General features: G+C 49.8%; 1 long non-coding RNA gene across 1 annotated transcript in view; it reads left to right on the forward strand.

The window, feature by feature from the left end:
* The window catches only part of LOC134980291 (uncharacterized), a 170,404-nt gene that overhangs the window by 33,059 nt on the left and 118,693 nt on the right, over positions 1-18,652 (forward strand). The gene's annotated exons all lie outside the window — the stretch shown is intronic.

Raw genomic sequence — 18,652 nt, forward strand, 5'->3', positions numbered from 1 at the left:
ACAGGAAGACAGCAGACTTACTGTATTTTCACTTTCGTTGAAACATGGCTTTCTTTGCCAATCACAGATCATTCTCTTTAGTTTCCCCACCTACATACATTCAGCAAGAAGAGGCACAGGTTTGCACTGCAGAAACGTTGTTGAAAGATAAACTACAGAATGTTTGGGGTAGAAAATCATTTGAAATTGTTTTTCTTCATTGTAACTTTATTTTGTGATCTAGTTTCAATTTAATAACATTTTTATGTTTTTTTTTTTTGCTATATAAATACAAAGAATAAGCATAATTGAATATCTATAAATCAGATTCAGTGAAAACAACGTTATATATTTATGAATTAATTTATTTATTTATTGATTATTTATCTGCAGTTTCTTATATAGCGCAGCATATTCCGTTGCGCTTTACAATTGAAAACAACAGTGATAAGACAAACTGGGTAATAACAGACAGACATAGAGGTAGGAAGGCCCTGCTTGCAATCTTACATTCTATAGGGAATTAGGAAGTTTGCATAAATTTAGGCCCGTGGTTCTCAAACTGTGTGCCGTGGCTGCCTGGGGTGCCTCGGGACACTTGCAGGGGAGCCCTGGTTAGTGTTCCAGGACCAGTTCAAATTATTTATGGTCCATGTAATAGGCAAAACCAGCGCTGTTGGCTGCCAATCATAAAATATGTGGATAAACAGATGCAAATCTTGTCCCCAACCATATAACTGATCCTAAGGATGACATATAAACACAGTTTACTTAATTTAATATTTCTTTCTAAAATTCTCAGTTAGAAACTTTTAGCCTAGGGGTGACGTGAAACAAAATCTGATACTCTGGGGTGGCTTGATTATAAAAAAGTTTGGGGACCACTGGGATAGGCACTATGGCCCTCATTCCGAGTTGTTCGCTCGCAAGCTGCTTTTAGCAGCATTGCATACGCTAAGCCGCCGCCTACTGGGAGTGAATCTTAGCTTAGCAGAATTGCGAACGAAAGATTCTCAAAATTGCGAATAGAAATTTCTTAGCAGTTTCTGAGTAGCTCGACACTTACTCTGACACTGCGATCAGTTCAGTCAGTTTCGTTCCTGGTTTGACGTCATAAACACACCCAGCGTTCACCCAGACACTCCCCCGTTTCTCCAGCCACTCCCACGTTTTTCCCAGAAACGGCAGTGTTTTTTCACACACACCCATAAAACGGCCAGTTTCCGCCCAGAAACACCCACTTCCTGTCAATCACACTCCGATCACCAGAACGAAGAAAAAACCTTTTAATGCCGTGAGTAAAATACCAAACTTCTTAGCAAATTTACTTGACGCAGCCGCAGTGCGAACATTGCGCATGCGCAGTTAGCGGAAAATCGCACCGATGCGAAGAAAAATAACAAGCGAACAACTCGGAATGAGGGCCTATCTGTAGCATAGCGGTCCCACCAGATTGCAAATACAGTCCAGAGAGTTGTGGTACATGGAGTGCATTCACATGAAGGAAATGTTATCAGTGGAGTACCACAGGGATTTGTACTTGGACCAGTGCTTTTTAATATCTTTATTGGTGACATTGCAAATGGCATTAAAGGGAAAGTATGACTTTTTGCAGATGACACACAGGTATCAATATGGTAGACACACCAGGAGGGGTAAAACAAATGATTGAGGATCTAGGTAGACTAGATGAATGGTCAAGAGTGTGGCAATTACAGTTTAATGCCCAAAAAAATGCAAAATCATGCACTTGGGTCTCAGAACCACAAAGGCTAAATATAGTATTAATGGAACTATACTGGAAACTACTGAGGAGGAAAGGGATCTAGGAGTCACTATTTCAGGTGACATAAAGGCAGGTAAGCAATGTAATACCCCTTACACATCGCAAACCCGAGTCAGATCCGGGATTTGAACACGGCTCTAACCCGGCTCCCACCCAGGTAAGAGACGTTCACATCACAATATTGACCTGGGTTATTCCCGGGTTATTGCAGTGTTGGTGCCTTTTTGCTCAACCCGGGTCACCCATGTTAAAACCAGAGTGATGTCATTTTAAAAGGACTTAATTGGTTCCCAGTTTTTGGCCATTCAGCTTCTGTGCCCATGTTCTAATAATTGTGTGTTACACTTTTTTTTGGTTGAAAAATTACATTTCAGTAGGTTTACAAAACAGGTGTGACACCTTTTTACTTTATACAAAACAAGAACTGTACATACCAAATAACAATACTATGTTAATATATAGCATATTATAAATGTTTTAACATTTTTCTAAAATAGAATAACAGCAACAACAAGTCAGCAAATACTCTGGTAATAAATTTAAAGACAAGGAGATTACGGTAAATTTTCATACACCGAAGCATTAGGGTCCACCCAGGCTCGGCGCATCCCGCTCAGCAAAGGGATGCAAAGCAGGTAGGCGCCTGGCTGGAGAGGCGCTCTGCCTGCTCTGCATCCCTGTCCCCCCTTCTGCTGCCGGCAGCTGCGTCTGCAACACTGTATGTAAGGCAGCGGCGCCGGCAGCTGTGCAGATAGAGAGAGGACCACCAGACTATAGCAACCCCTTCTAAATTCAGCAAGCTCTGCCCCGGCCCGTCGCGCTCTTCCGCGCCTCACATTGCTGCTGCTACAGCCGCTCACCCTCCTGCTCACTTCTCCCGTGCGAAACAGAATGACCTCAGACTCCTTACAGCGGCGCGCGCAGACGTGGGCTGAGACGGCGGGCAGCGCTGGAGGCAGAAACCCAGCATCACCGGCTGTAAGTTGTCACTGAGCGGGCTACAGGGGAAGGGAACGTGGGTGCAGCGCCGCAGCAGCCGGGTTAACAATATCATAGACACAGAGACTCCGGGATCTTGCATTATTGCAGATACCTGGAAGTCTCTCGTTAGCTGACAGTCACCAGGTCTCATAGGTAATAAGAAGGAAGGGGGGGTCTGGGAGTGGTTCGCCGGTCAGGGACACAACAGTGACTTTATACTTTGTAAATCCCCCCCTCCCCCTCTGTGTTCTGTTCTAGTCTTCATGTCACCCCCCCCCCCCCCTCTGTATTCTGTGTCAGCCATTGTCACCCCTCCTGTGTTCTGTCCCAGTAATTGTCAGTGTTCTGTGTCAGCCATTGTCACCCCCCCCCCCCCCCGTGTTCTGTCCCAAATCCTTGTTACCACCCCTGTATTCTGACACTTTGTCACCCCCCCCCCCCCCCATGTTCTGTCCCAACCATTGTCACCCCTCCTGTGTTCTGTCCCTGCCATTGTCACCACCCCTGTGTTCTGTCCAGGCCCAGCGACAGGGGGGTACAAAGGGTACACCCCTCCCGGGCTAGAGGCACAGAGGGGCCCCCCGGTACGGAGGGGCACAAAATGAGCCAGCTGCGGCTAACTTTTATTTTTCTCTATCGTCCTAGTGGATGCTGGGGTTCCTGAAAGGACCATGGGGAATAGCGGCTCCGCAGGAGACAGGGCACAAAAGTAAAGCTTTCCGATCAGGTGGTGTGCACTGGCTCCTCCCCCTATGACCCTCCTCCAAGCCAGTTAGATTTTTGTGCCCGGCCGAGAAGGGTGCAATCTAGGTGGCTCTCCTAAAGAGCTGCTTAGAGAAAGTTTAGCTTAGGTTTTTTATTTTACAGTGAGTCCTGCTGGCAACAGGATCACTGCAACGAGGGACTTAGGGGAGAAGAAGTGAACTCACCTGCGTGCAGGATGGATTGGCTTCTTGGCTACTGGACATCAGCTCCAGAGGGACGATCACAGGTACAGCCTGGATGGTCACCGGAGCCTCGCCGCCGGCCCCCTTGCAGATGCTGAAACATGAAGAGGTCCAGAATCGGCGGCAGAAGACTCCTCAGTCTTCTAAAGGTAGCGCACAGCACTGCAGCTGTGCGCCATTTTCCTCTCAGCACACTTCACACGGCAGTCACTGAGGGTGCAGGGCGCTGGGAGGGGAGCGCCCTGGGAGGCAAATGAAAACCTATTTGGCTAAAAAATACCTCACATATAGCCTCCGGGGCTATATGGAGATATTTAACCCCTGCCAGAATACACTAAAGAGCGGGAGACGAGCCCGCCGGAAAAGGGGCGGGGCCTATCTCCTCAGCACACAGCGCCATTTTCCTTACACAGCTCCGCTGGTCAGGACGGCTCCCAGGTCTCTCCCCTGCACTGCACTACAGAAACAGGGTAAAACAAGAGAGGGGGGGCAAAATAGTGGCAAAAATTATATTATAAAAGCAGCTATACAGGGAGCACTTATTATAAGGCTATCCCTGTCATATATAGCGCTTTTGGTGTGTGCTGGCAAACTCTCCCTCTGTCTCCCCAAAGGGCTAGTGGGGTCCTGTCTTCGTTAAGAGCATTCCCTGTGTGTCTGCTGTGTGTCGGTACGTGTGTGTCGACATGTATGAGGACGATATTGGTGTGGAGGCGGAGCAATTGCCTGTAATGGTGATGTCACTCTCTAGGGAGTCGACACCGGAATGGATGGCTTATTTAGGAAATTACGTGATAATGTCAACACGCTGCAAGGTCGGTTGACGACATGAGACGGCCGACAAACAATTAGTACCGGTCCAGACGTCTCAAAAACACCGTCAGGGTTTTTTAAAACGCCCGTTTACTTTAGTCGGTCGACACAGACACAGACAGGGACACTGAATCCAGTGTCGACGGTGAATAAACAAACGTATTCCTTATTAGGGCCACACGTTAAAGGCAATGAAGGAGGTGTTACATATTTCTGATACTACAAGTACCACAAAAGAGGGTATTATGTGGGATGTGAAAAAACTACCGTAGTTTTTCCTGAATCAGATAAATTAAATAAAGTGTGTGATGATGCGTGGGTTCCCCCCGATAGAAAATTATGGGCGGTATACCCTTTCCCGCCAGAAGTTAGGGCGCGTTGGGAAACACCCCTTAGGGTGGATAAGGCGCTCACACGCTTATCAAAACAAGTGGCGGTACCGTCTATAGATAGGGCCGTCCTCAAGGACCAGCTGACAGGAGGCTGGAAAATATCATAAAAAGTATATACACACATACTGGTGTTATACTGCGACCAGCGATCGCCTCAACCTGGATGTGCAGAGCTGGGTGGCTTGGTCGGATTCCCTGACTAAAAATATTGATACCCTTGACAGGGACAGTATTTTATTGACTATAGAGCATTTAAAGGATGCATTTCTATATATGCGAGATGCACAGAGGGATATTTGCACTCTGGCATCAAGAGTAAATGCGATGTCCATATCTGCCAGAAGATGTTATGGACACGACAGTGGTCAGGTGATGCAGATTCCAAACGGCACAAAGGTGTATTGCCGTATAAAGGAAGAGGAGTTATTTGGGGTCGGTCCATCGGACCTGGTGGCCACGGCAACTGCTGGAAAATCCGCCGTTTTTACCCTAAGTCACATCTCTGCAGAAAAAGACACCGTCTTTTCAGCCTCAGTCCTTTCGTCCCTATAAGATCATATCTGCCCAGGGATAGAGGAAAGGGAAGAAGACTGCAGCAGGCAGCCCATTCCCAGGAACAGAAGCGTTCCACCGCTTCTGACAAGTTCTCAGCATGGCGCTGAGACCGTACAGGACCCCTGGATCCTACAAGTAGTATCCCAGGGGTACAGATTGGAATGTCGAGACGTTTCCCCTTCGCAGGCTCCTGAAGTCTGCTTTACCAAGGTCTCCCTCCGACAAGGAGGCAGTATGGGAAAAAATTCACAAGCTGTATTCCAGCAGGTGATAATTAAATTACCCCTCCTACTACAAGAAAAGGGGTATTATTCCACACTATATTGTGGTACTGAAGCCAGAAGGCTAGGTGAGACTTATTCTAAAAAAAATTTTTTGAACACTTACAAAGGTTCAAATCAAGATGGAGTCACTCAGAGCAGTGATAACGAACCAGGAAGAAGGGGACTATATAGTGTCCCGGGACATCAGGGATGCTTACCTCTATGTCCCAAATTTGCCCTTCTCACTAAGGGTACCTCAGGTTCGTGGTGCAGAACTGTCACTATCAGTTTCAGACGCTGCCGTTTGGATTGTCCACGGCACCCCGGGTCTTTACCAAGGTAATGGCCGAAATAATGATTCTTCTTCGAAGAAAAGGCGTCTTAATTATCCCTTACTTGGACGATCTCCTGATAAGGGCATAGTCCAGGGAACAGTTGGAGGTCGGAGTAGCACTATCTCGGATACTGCTACAACAGCACGGGTGGATTCTAAATATTCCAAAATCGCAGCTGATCCCGACGACACGTCTGCTGTGCCTAGGGATGATTCTGGACACAGTCCAGAAAAAGGTGTTTCTCCCGGAAGAGAAAGCCAGGGAGTTATCCGAGCTAGTCAGGAACCTCCTAAAAACAGTGCATCATTGCACAAGGATCCTGGTAAAAATGGTGGCTTCCTACGAAGCAATTCCATTCGGCAGATTTCACGCAAGAACTTTTCAGTGGGATCTGCTGGACAAATGGTCCGGATCGCATCTTCAGATGCATCAGCGGATAACCCTATATCCAAGGACAAGGGTGTCTCTCCTGTGGTGGTTATAGAGTGCTCATCTTCTAGAGGGCCGCAGATTCGGCATTCAGGATTGGATGCTGGTGACCACGGAGCCCAGCCCGAGAGGCTGGGGAGCAGTCACACAAGGAAAAAATTTCCAGGGAGTGTGATCAAGTCTGGAGACTTTTCTCCACATAAATATACTGGAGCTAAGGGTAAATTTATAATGCTCTAAGCTTTGCAAGACCTCTGCTTCAAGGTCAGTCGGTATTGATCCAGTGGGAAAAACATCACGGCAGTCGCCCACGTAAACAGACAGGGCGACACAAGAAGCAGGAGGGCAATGGCAAAAACTGCAAGGACTTTTCGCTGGGCGGAAAATCATGTGATAGCACTGTCAGCAGTGTTTCATCCCGGGAATGGAAACTGGGAAGCAGACTTCCTCAGCAGGCACGACCTCCACCCGGGAGAGTGGAAACTTCATCGGGAAGTTTTTTCCACATGATTGTAAACCGTTGGGAAATACCAAAGGTGGACATGATGGCGTCCCGTCTGAACAAAAAACGGGACAGGTATTGCCCCAGGTCAAGAGACCCTCAGGCAATAGCTGTGGACGTTCTGGTAACACCGTGGGTGTACCAGTCGGTGTATGTGTTCCCTCCTCTGCTTCTCATACCTAAGGTGCTGAGAATTATAAGACGTAGAGGAGTAAGAACTATACTCATGGCTCCGGATTGGCCAAGAAGGACTTGGTACCCGGAACTTCAAGAGATGCTTACAGAGGTCTTATGGCCTCTGCCGCTAAGAAGGGACTTGCTTCAGCAAGTACCATGTCTGTTCCAAGACTTACCGCAGCTGCGTTTGTCGGCATGGCGGTGGAAAGCCGGATCCTAAGGGAAAAAGGCATTCCGGAAGAGGTCATTCCTACCCTGGTCAAAGCCAGAAAGGAGGTGACCGCACAACATTATCACCACATGTGGCGAAAATATGTTGCGTGGTGTGAGGCCAGGAAGGCCCCACAAAGAAAGTTCAACTCGGTCGTTTCCTGCATTTCCTGCAAACAGGAGTGTCTATGGGCCTCAAATTGGGGTCCATTAAGGTTCAAATTTCGGCCCTGTCGATTTTCTTCCAGAAAGAATTGGCTTCAGTTCCTGAAGTCCAGAAGTTTGTCAAGGGAGTATTGCATATACAACCCCCTTTTGTGCCTCCAGTGGCACTGTGGGATCTCAACGTAGTTCTGGGATTCCTCAAATCACATTGGTTTAAAACCAGTCAAATCTGTGGATTTGAAGCATCTCACATGAAAAGTGACCATGCTCTTGGCCCTGGCCTGGACCAGGCGAGTGTCAAATTGGTGTTTTTTTTCTCAAAAAAGCCCATATCTGTTTGTCCATTCGGACAGGGCAGAGCTGCGGACTCGTCCCCAGTTCTCTCCCTAAGGTGGTGTCAGTGTTTCACCTGAACCAGCTTATTGTGGTGCCTTGCACCTACTAGGGACTTGGAGGACTCCAAGTTGCTAGATGTTGTCAGGGCCCTGAAAATATGTTCCAGGACGGCTGGAGTCAGGAAAACTGACTTGCTGTTATCCTGTATGCACCCAACAAACTGGGTGCTCTTGCTTCTAAGCAGACTATTGCTAGTTGGATGTGTAATACAATTCAGCTTGCACATTCTGTGGCAGGCCTGCCACAGCCAAAATATGTAAATGCCCATTCCACAAGGAAGGTGGGCTCATCTTGGGCGGCTGCCCGAGGGGTCTCGGCTTTACAACTTTGCCGAGCAGCTACTTGGTCAGGGGCAAACACGTTTGCTAAATTCTACAAATTTGATACCCTGGCTAAGGAGGACCTGGAGTTCTCTCATTCGGTGCTGCAGAGTCATCCGCACTCTCCCGCCCGTTTGGGAGCTTTGGTATAATCCCCATGGTCCTTTCAGGAACCCCAGCATCCACTAGGACGATAGAGAAAATAGGAATTTACTTACCGATAATTCTATTTCTCGGAGTCCGTAGTGGATGCTGGGCGCCCATCCCAAGTGCGGATTATCTGCAATACTTGTACATAGTTACAAAAATCGGGTTATTATTGTTGTGAGCCATCTTTTCAGAGGCTCCGCTGTTATCATACTGTTAACTGGGTTTAGATCACATGTTGTACGGTGTGATTGGTGTGGCTGGTATGAGTCTTACCCGGGATTCAAAATTCCTCCCTTATTGTGTACGCTCGTCCGGGCACAGTACCTAACTGGCTTGGAGGAGGGTCATAGGGGGAGGAGCCAGTGCACACCACCTGATCGGAAAGCTTTACTTTTGTGCCCTGTCTCCTGCGGAGCCGCTATTCCCCATGGTCCTTTCAGGAACCCCAGCATCCACTACGGACTCCGAGAAATAGAATTATCGGTAAGTAAATTCCTATTATAATGCATACAGCACCAGCCATCCGCTAACTTTAATTAAGCTAGCCCACCGCAAATACTGGACATGGTGAGAGATTTCCTTCACTTGATTTTTCAAGCACAAGTCACTTTTATGGATTGAACCATCACGCACTGAGAAGTTTTATATGTCTATTGTTGTGAATTCACAATCTGTGTGTTTGTCAATAAATTGTTTTAATATTTAATAACATCAAAGTAATAATGCCACTGTATAGGTCATTGGTACGGCCTCATCTAGAATACTGTGTCCAGTTCTGGAGGCCATATCTTCAGAAGGGTAGTAATAATACATTAGAGACTGTACAAAGAAAGGCAACTAAACGGTGCATGGCCTACATCACACAACTTACTCAGAAAGACTGAAAGATCTCAATATGTATAGTTTGGAGCAGAGAAGGGAAAGGGGGGGACATGATAGAAATATACCCCTATATCTGAACTACATTTATAGTATTGCAGACACCATTCCACAGATTGTGCTTTCAGCATACTGTTGTCTTGGCTCCCTGACTCCAAAATATCTGCTCGTAACATGGTTCTATGCTATGAATGAGCTCAGCACAGACAAAAGGTGGCCGGAGCCTACTGGACAGGTCTCCAATGATGGCAGCTCTTCCAGAGACAACAGCTTCAGCGGCGATCCTCAAATAAGTGGACTACCTCATCCTACATGTTCCACACTGGGTCTCCAGGATCCCATGTCCAGCCTTCATAGCCTGTTGTGAAAATAGGGGTTATTACTGAACTTCTGAATATAGACTATACCTGGTGAGGACGATGTTCTGAAGCAGGGGTAGGCATTCTCTGGCACTCCAGCTGCATTGGAACTACACATCCCAGTCTTGCTGTTGGAGCATGCTGAAACTGCTCCTATTTGAAGATGGCGTGAGCAGCGGGGGCCAAGCTTGGTAAATATGATAATTCTTGATAAATCTGACAGCTGCACAAGCACCATAGAATACTATGGGGGCCACAGTTGCTGTCGGATATGGAAAGATTGCGGCAGATATCAGATGCGATCTGCATTGGACCCTCCTTTATTCATCTGGGAGATACTTAATATTTGTGCGTACCGCAAATATACTTTGATAAATAGGCTCCAAAATGATGTGGTATGAAGTGGGAGCCCTGTATACAGTAGATGATTATTTCAATATAAAAGCTGGGTACATTGTTTACACTCAAAAAAACTAAAACAAAGCACGCGAAACATCAGCTTTTACCTACGCATCTCCCAATGGTGGTATTTTAAAGGAAATGAAACTGCAAACGTGACAGCTTCTTGCAGGAACACAACACTTATGTATTGACTGGTCTCACGTGAATTATCTGCTTGTGAAACTCTGTCACTGATTGGAAATATTTCCTGCTCAGTCTGTACAGCACCCTGAACCTCAGTCTGTACAGCACCCTGAACCTCAGTCTGTACAGCACCCTGAACCTCAGACTGTACAGCACCCTGAACCTCAGTCTGTACAGCACCCTGAACCTCAGTCTGTACAGCACCCTGAACCTCAGTCTGTACAGCACCCTGAACCTCAGTCTGTACAGCACCCTGAACCTCAGACTGTACAGCACCCTGAACCTCAGACTGTACAGCACCCTGAACTTCAGTCTGTACAGCACCCTGAACCTCAGACTGTACAGCACCCTGAACCTCAGTCTGTACAGCACCCTGAACCTCAGTCTGTACAGCACCCTGAACCTCAGACTGTACAGCACCCTGAACCTCAGTCTGTACAGCACCCTGAACCTCAGACTGTACAGCACCCTGAACCTCAGTCTGTACAGCACCCTGAACCTCAGACTGTACAGCACCCTGAACCTCAGACTGTACAGCACCCTGAACCTCAGTCTGTACAGCACCCTGAACCTCAGACTGTACAGCACCCTGAACCTCAGACTGTACAGCACTCTGAACCTCAGACTGTACAGCACCCTGAACCTCAGTATGTACAGCACCCTGAACCTCAGACTGTACAGCACCCTGAACCTCAGACTGTACAGCACCCTGAACCTCAGTCTGTACAGCACCCTGAACCTCAGACTGTACAGCACCCTGAACCTCAGACTGTACAGCACCCTGAACCTCAGACTGTACAGCACCCTGAACCTCAGTATGTACAGCACCCTGAACCTAAGACTGTACAGCACCCTGAACCTCAGACTGTACAGCACCCTGAACCTCAGTCTGTACAGCACCCTGAACCTCAGACTGTACAGCACCCTGAACCTCAGACTGTACAGCACCCTGAACCTCAGTCTGTACAGCACCCTGAACCTCAGACTGTACAGCACCCTGAACCTCAGTCTGTACAGCACCCTGAACCTCAGTCTGTACAGCACCCTGAACCTCAGACTGTACAGCACCCTGAACCTCAGTCTGTACAGCACCCTGAACCTCAGACTGTACAGCACCCTGAACCTCAGTCTGTACAGCACCCTGAACCTCAGACTGTACAGCACCCTGAACCTCAGTCTGTACAGCACCCTGAACCTCAGAATGTACAGCACCCTGAACCTCAGTCTGTACAGCACCCTGAACCTCAGTCTGTACAGCACCCTGAACCTCAGACTGTACAGCACCCTGAACCTCAGTCTGTACAGCACCCTGAACCTCAGACTGTACAGCACCCTGAACCTCAGTCTGTACAGCACCCTGAACCTCAGACTGTACAGCACCCTGAACCTCAGACTGTACAGCACCCTGAACCTCAGTCTGTACAGCGCCCTGAACCTCAGACTGTACAGCACCCTGAACCTCAGACTGTACAGCACTCTGAACCTCAGACTGTACAGCACCCTGAACCTCAGTATGTACAGCACCCTGAACCTCAGACTGTACAGCACCCTGAACCTCAGACTGTACAGCACCCTGAACCTCAGTCTGTACAGCACCCTGAACCTCAGACTGTACAGCACCCTGAACCTCAGACTGTACAGCACTCTGAACCTCAGACTGTACAGAACCCTGAACCTCAGTATGTACAGCACCCTGAACCTCAGACTGTACAGCACCCTGAACCTCAGACTGTACAGCACCCTGAACCTCAGTCTGTACAGCACCCTGAACCTCAGACTGTACAGAACCCTGAACCTCAGACTGTACAGCACCCTGAACCTCAGACTGTACAGCACCCTGAACCTCAGACTGTACAGCACCCTGAACCTTAGACTGTACAGCACCCTGAACCTCATACTGTACAGCACTCTGAACCTCAGACTGTACAGCATCCTGAACCTCAGACTGTACAGCACCCTGAACCTCAGACTGTACAGCACCCTGAACCTCAGACTGTACAGCACCCTGAACCTCAGACTGTACAGAACCCTGAACCTCAGACTGTACAGCACCCTGAACCTCAGACTGTACAGCACCCTGAACCTCAGTCTGTACAGCACCCTGAACCTCAGACTGTACAGCACCCTGAACCTCAGACTGTACAGCACTCTGAACCTCAGACTGTACAGCACCCTGAACCTCAGTATGTACAGCACCCTGAACCTCAGACTGTACAGCACCCTGAACCTCAGTCTGTACAGCACCCTGAACCTCAGACTGTACAGCACCCTGAACCTCAGACTGTACAGCACCCTGAACCTCAGACTGTACAGCACCCTGAACCTCAGACTGTACAGCACCCTGAACCTCAGACTGTACAGCACCCTGAACCTTAGACTGTACAGCACCCTGAACCTCAGACTGTACAGCACTCTGAACCTCAGACTGTACAGCATCCTGAACCTCAGACTGTACAGCACCCTGAACCTCAGACTGTACAGCACCCTGAACCTTAGACTGTACAGCACCCTGAACCTCAGACTGTACAGCACCCTGAACCTCAGTCTGTACAGCACCCTGAACCTCAGTCTGTACAGCACCCTGAACCTCAGACTGTACAGCACCCTGAACCTCAGTCTGTACAGCACCCTGAACCTCAGTCTGTACAGCACCCTGAACCTCAGACTGTACAGCACCCTGAACCTCAGTCTGTACAGCACCCTGAACCTCAGACTGTACAGCACCCTGAACCTCAGACTGTACAGCACCCTGAACCTCAGACTGTACAGCACCCTGAACCTCAGACTGTACAGCACTCTGAACCTCAGTCTGTACAGCACCCTGAACCTCAGTATGTACAGCACCCTGAACCTCAGTCTGTACAGCACCCTGAACCTCAGTCTGTACAGCACCCTGAACCTCAGACTGTACAGCACCCTGAACCTCAGACTGTACAGCACTTTGAACCTCAGACTGTACAGCACCATGAACCTCAGTCTGTACAGCACCCTGAACCTCAGTCTGTACAGCACCCTGAACCTCAGTCTGTACAGCACCCTGAACTTCACACTGTACAGCACCCTGAACCTCAGACCGTACAGCACCCTGAACCTCAGACCGTACAGCACCCTGAACCTCAGACCGTACAGCACCCTGAACTTCACACTGTACAGCACCCTGAACCTCAGACTGTACAGCACCATGAACCTCAGTCTGTACAGCACCCTGAACCTCAGACCGTACAGTACCCTGACCCTCAATCTGTACAGCACCCTGAACCTCAGACTGTACAGCACCCTGAACCTCAGTCTGTACAGCACCCTGAACCTCAGACTGTACAGCACCCTGAACCTCAGTCTGTACAGCACCCTGACCCTCAATCTGTACAGCACCCTGAACCTCAGACTGTACAGCACCCTGAACCTCAGTCTGTACAGCACCCTGAACCTCAGTCTGTACAGCACCCTGAACCTCAGACTGTACAGCACTTTCAACCTCAGACTGTGCAGCGCCCTGACCCTCAGTCTGTACAGCACCCTGAACCTCAGTCTGTACAGCACCCTGAACCTCAGACTGTACAGCACCCTGAACCTCAGTCTGTACAGCACCCTGAACCTCAGACTGTACAGCACCCTGAACCTCAGACTGTACAGCACCCTGAACCTCAGACTGTACAGCACCCTGAACCTCAGACTGTACAGCACTCTGAACCTCAGACTGTACAGCACCCTGAACCTCAGTATGTACAGCACCCTGAACCTCAGTCTGTACAGCACCCTGAACCTCAGTCTGTACAGCACCCTGAACCTCAGACTGTACAGCACCCTGAACCTCAGACTGTACAGCACTTTGAACCTCAGACTGTACAGCACCATGAACTTCTGTCTGTACAGCACCCTGAACCTCAGTCTGTACAGCACCCTGAACCTCAGTCTGTACAGCACCCTGAACTTCACACTGTACAGCACCCTGAACCTCAGACCGTACAGCACCCTGAACCTCAGACCGTACAGCACCCTGAACCTCAGACCGTACAGCACCCTGAACTTCACACTGTACAGCACCCTGAACCTCAGACTGTACAGCACCCTGAACCTCAGACCGTACAGTACCCTGACCCTCAATCTGTACAGCACCCTGAACCTCAGACTGTACAGCACCCTGAACCTCAGTCTGTACAGCACCCTGAACCTCAGACTGTACAGCACCCTGAACCTCAGACTGTACAGCACCCTGAACCTCAGTCTGTACAGCACCCTGACCCTCAATCTGTACAGCACCCTGAACCTCAGACTGTACAGCACCCTGAACCTCAGTCTGTACAGCACCCTGAACCTCAGTCTGTACAGCACCCTGAACCTCAGACTGTACAGCACTTTGAACCTCAGACTGTGCAGCACCCTGACCCTCAGTCTGTACAGCACCTTGAACCTCAGACTGTACAGCACCCTGAACCTCAGACTGTACAGCACCCTGAACCTCAGACTGTACAGCACCCTGAACCTCAGACTGTACAGCACTTTGAACCTCAGACTGTACAGCACCCTGAACCTCAGTCTGTACAGCACCCTGAACCTCAGACCGTACAGCACTTTGAACCTCAGACTGTACAGCACCATGAACCTCAGTCTGTACAGCACCCTGACCCTCAGACTGTACAGTACCCTGACCCTCAATCTGTACAGCACCCTGAACCTCAGACTGTACAGTACCCTGACCCTCAATCTGTACAGCACCCTGAACCTCAGACCGTACAGTACCCTGACCCTCAATCTGTACAGCACCCTGAACCTCAGACTGTACAGCACCCTGAACTTCAGTCTGTACAGCACCCTGAACCTCAGACTGTACAGCACCATGAACCTCAGACTGTACAGCACCCTGAACCTCAGACTGTACAGTACCCTGACCCTCAATCTGTACAGCACCCTGAACCTCAGACTGTACAGCACCCTGAACCTCTGTCTGTACAGCACCCTGAACCTCAGACTGTACAGCACTTTCAACCTCAGACTGTGCAGCGCCCTGAACCTCAGTCTGTACAGCACCCTGACCCTCAGACTGTACAGTACCCTGACCCTCAGTCTGTACAGTACCCTGAACCTCAGACTGTACAGCACTTTGAACCTCAGACTGTACAGCACCCTGACCCTCAGTCTGTACAGCACCCTGAACCTCAGACTTTACAGTTCCCTGACCCTCAGTCTGTACAGCACCCTGAACCTCAGACTGTACAGCACCCTGACCCTCAGACTGTACAGTACCCTGACCCTCAATCTGTACAGCACCCTGAACCTCAGACTGTACAGTACCCTGACCCTCAATCTGTACAGCACCCTGAACCTCAGACCGTACAGTACCCTGACCCTCAATCTGTACAGCACCCTGAACCTCAGACTGTACAGCACCCTGAACTTCAGTCTGTACAGCACCCTGAACCTCAGACTGTACAGCACCATGAACCTCAGACTGTACAGCACCCTGAACCTCAGACTGTACAGCACCCTGAACCTCAGTCTGTACAGCACCCTGAACCTCAGACTGTACAGCACTTTCAACCTCAGACTGTGCAGCGCCCTGAACCTCAGTCTGTACAGCACCCTGACCCTCAGACTGTACAGTACCCTGACCCTCAGTCTGTACAGTACCCTGAACCTCAGACTGTACAGCACTTTGAACCTCAGACTGTACAGCACCCTGACCCTCAGTCTGTACAGCACCCTGAACCTCAGACTGTACAGTTCCCTGACCCTCAGTCTGTACAGCACCCTGAACCTCAGACTGTACAGAACCCTGAACCTCAGTCTGTACAGCACCCTGAACCTCAGACTGTACAGCACCCTGAACCTCAGACTGTACAGCACCCTGAACCTCAGACTGTACAGCACTTTGAACCTCAGACTGTACAGCGCCCTGAACCTCAGTCTGTACAGCACCCTGAACCTCAGTCTGTACAGCACCCTGAACCTCAGTCTGTACAGCACCCTGAACCTCAGACTGTACAGCACCCTGAACCTCAGACTGTACAGCACTTTGAACCTCAGACTGTACAGCACCATGAACCTCAGTCTGTACAGCACCCTGAACCTCAGTCTGTACAGCACCCTGAACCTCAGTCTGTACAGCACCCTGAACCTCAGACTGTACAGCACCCTGAACCTCAGTCTGTACAGCACCCTGAACCTCAGACTGTACAGCACCCTGAACCTCAGTCTGTACAGCACCCTGAACCTCAGTCTGTACAGCACCCTGAACCTCAGACTGTACAGCACTTTGAACCTCAGACTGTGCAGCGCCCTGACCCTCAGTCTGTACAGCACCCTGAACCTCAGACTGTACAGTACCCTGACCCTCAATCTGTACAGCACCCTGAACCTCAGACTGTACAGCACCCTGAACCTCAGTCTGTACAGCACCCTGAACCTCAGACTGTACTGCACTTTCAACCTCAGACTGTGCAGCGCCCTGAACCTCAGTCTGTACAGCACCCTGACCCTCAGACTGTACAGTACCCTGACCCTCAGTCTGTACAGTACCCTGAAACTCAGACTGTACAGCACTTTGAACCTCAGACTGTACAGCACCCTGACCCTCAGTCTGTACAGCACCCTGAACCTCAGGCTGTACAGTTCCCTGACCCTCAGTCTGTACAGCACCCTGAACCTCAGACTGTACAGCACCCTGAACCTCAGTCTGTACAGCACCCTGAACCTCAGACTGTACAGCACCCTGAACCTCAGACTGTACAGCACCCTGAACCTCAGACTGTACAGCACCCTCAACCTCAGACTGTACAGCACCCTGAACCTCAGTCTGTACAGCACCCTGACCCTCAATCTGTACAGCACCCTGAACCTCAGACTGTACAGCACCCTGAACCTCAGTCTGTACAGCACCCTGAACCTCAGTCTGTACAGCACCCTGAACCTCAGACTGTACAGCACTTTGAACCTCAGACTGTGCAGCGCCCTGACCCTCAGTCTGTACAGCACCTTGAACCTCAGACTGTACAGCACCCTGAACCTCAGACTGTACAGCACCCTGAACCTCAGACTGTACAGCACCCTGAACCTCAGACTGTACAGCACTTTGAACCTCAGACTGTACAGCACCCTGAACCTCAGTCTGTACAGCACCCTGAACCTCAGACCGTACAGCACTTTGAACCTCAGACTGTACAGCACCATGAACCTCAGTCTGTACAGCACCCTGACCCTCAGACTGTACAGTACCCTGACCCTCAATCTGTACAGCACCCTGAACCTCAGACTGTACAGTACCCTGACCCTCAATCTGTACAGCACCCTGAACCTCAGACCGTACAGTACCCTGACCCTCAATCTGTACAGCACCCTGAACCTCAGACTGTACAGCACCCTGAACTTCAGTCTGTACAGCACCCTGAACCTCAGACTGTACAGCACCATGAACCTCAGACTGTACAGCACCCTGAACCTCAGACTGTACAGTACCCTGACCCTCAATCTGTACAGCACCCTGAACCTCAGACTGTACAGCACTTTGAACCCCAGACTGTACAGCACCCTGACCCTCAGTCTGTACAGCACCCTGAACCTCAGACTGTACAGTTCCCTGACCCTCAGTCTGTACAGCACCCTGAACCTCAGACTGTACAGAACCCTGAACCTCAGTCTGTACAGCACCCTGAACCTCAGACTGTACAGCACCCTGAACCTCAGACTGTACAGCACCCTGAACCTCAGACTGTACAGCACTTTGAACCTCAGACTGTACAGCGCCCTGAACCTCAGTCTGTACAGCACCCTGAACCTCAGTCTGTACAGCACCCTGAACCTCAGTCTGTACAGCACCCTGAACCTCAGACTGTACAGCACCCTGAACCTCAGACTGTACAGCACTTTGAACCTCAGACTGTACAGCACCATGTACCTCAGTCTGTACAGCACCCTGAACCTCAGTCTGTACAGCACCCTGAACCTCAGTCTGTACAGCACCCTGAACCTCAGACTGTACAGCACCCTGAACCTCAGTCTGTACAGCACCCTGAACCTCAGACTGTACAGCACCCTGAACCTCAGTCTGTACAGTACCCTGAACCTCAGTCTGTACAGCACCCTGAACCTCAGACTGTACAGCACTTTGAACCTCAGACTGTGCAGCGCCCTGACCCTCAGTCTGTACAGCACCCTGAACCTCAGACTGTACAGTACCCTGACCCTCAATCTGTACAGCACCCTGAACCTCAGACTGTACAGCACCCTGAACCTCAGTCTGTACAGCACCCTGAACCTCAACTGTACAGCACTTTCAACCTCAGACTGTGCAGCGCCCTGAACCTCAGTCTGTACAGCACCCTGACCCTCAGACTGTACAGTACCCTGACCCTCAGTCAGTACAGTACCCTGAACCTCAGACTGTACAGCACTTTGAACCTCAGACTGTACAGCACCCTGACCCTCAGTCTGTA

This window comes from Pseudophryne corroboree, chromosome 12 (genome assembly GCF_028390025.1).
Source record: "Pseudophryne corroboree isolate aPseCor3 chromosome 12, aPseCor3.hap2, whole genome shotgun sequence".
NCBI classification, from domain to species: Eukaryota; Metazoa; Chordata; class Amphibia; order Anura; family Myobatrachidae; genus Pseudophryne; species Pseudophryne corroboree.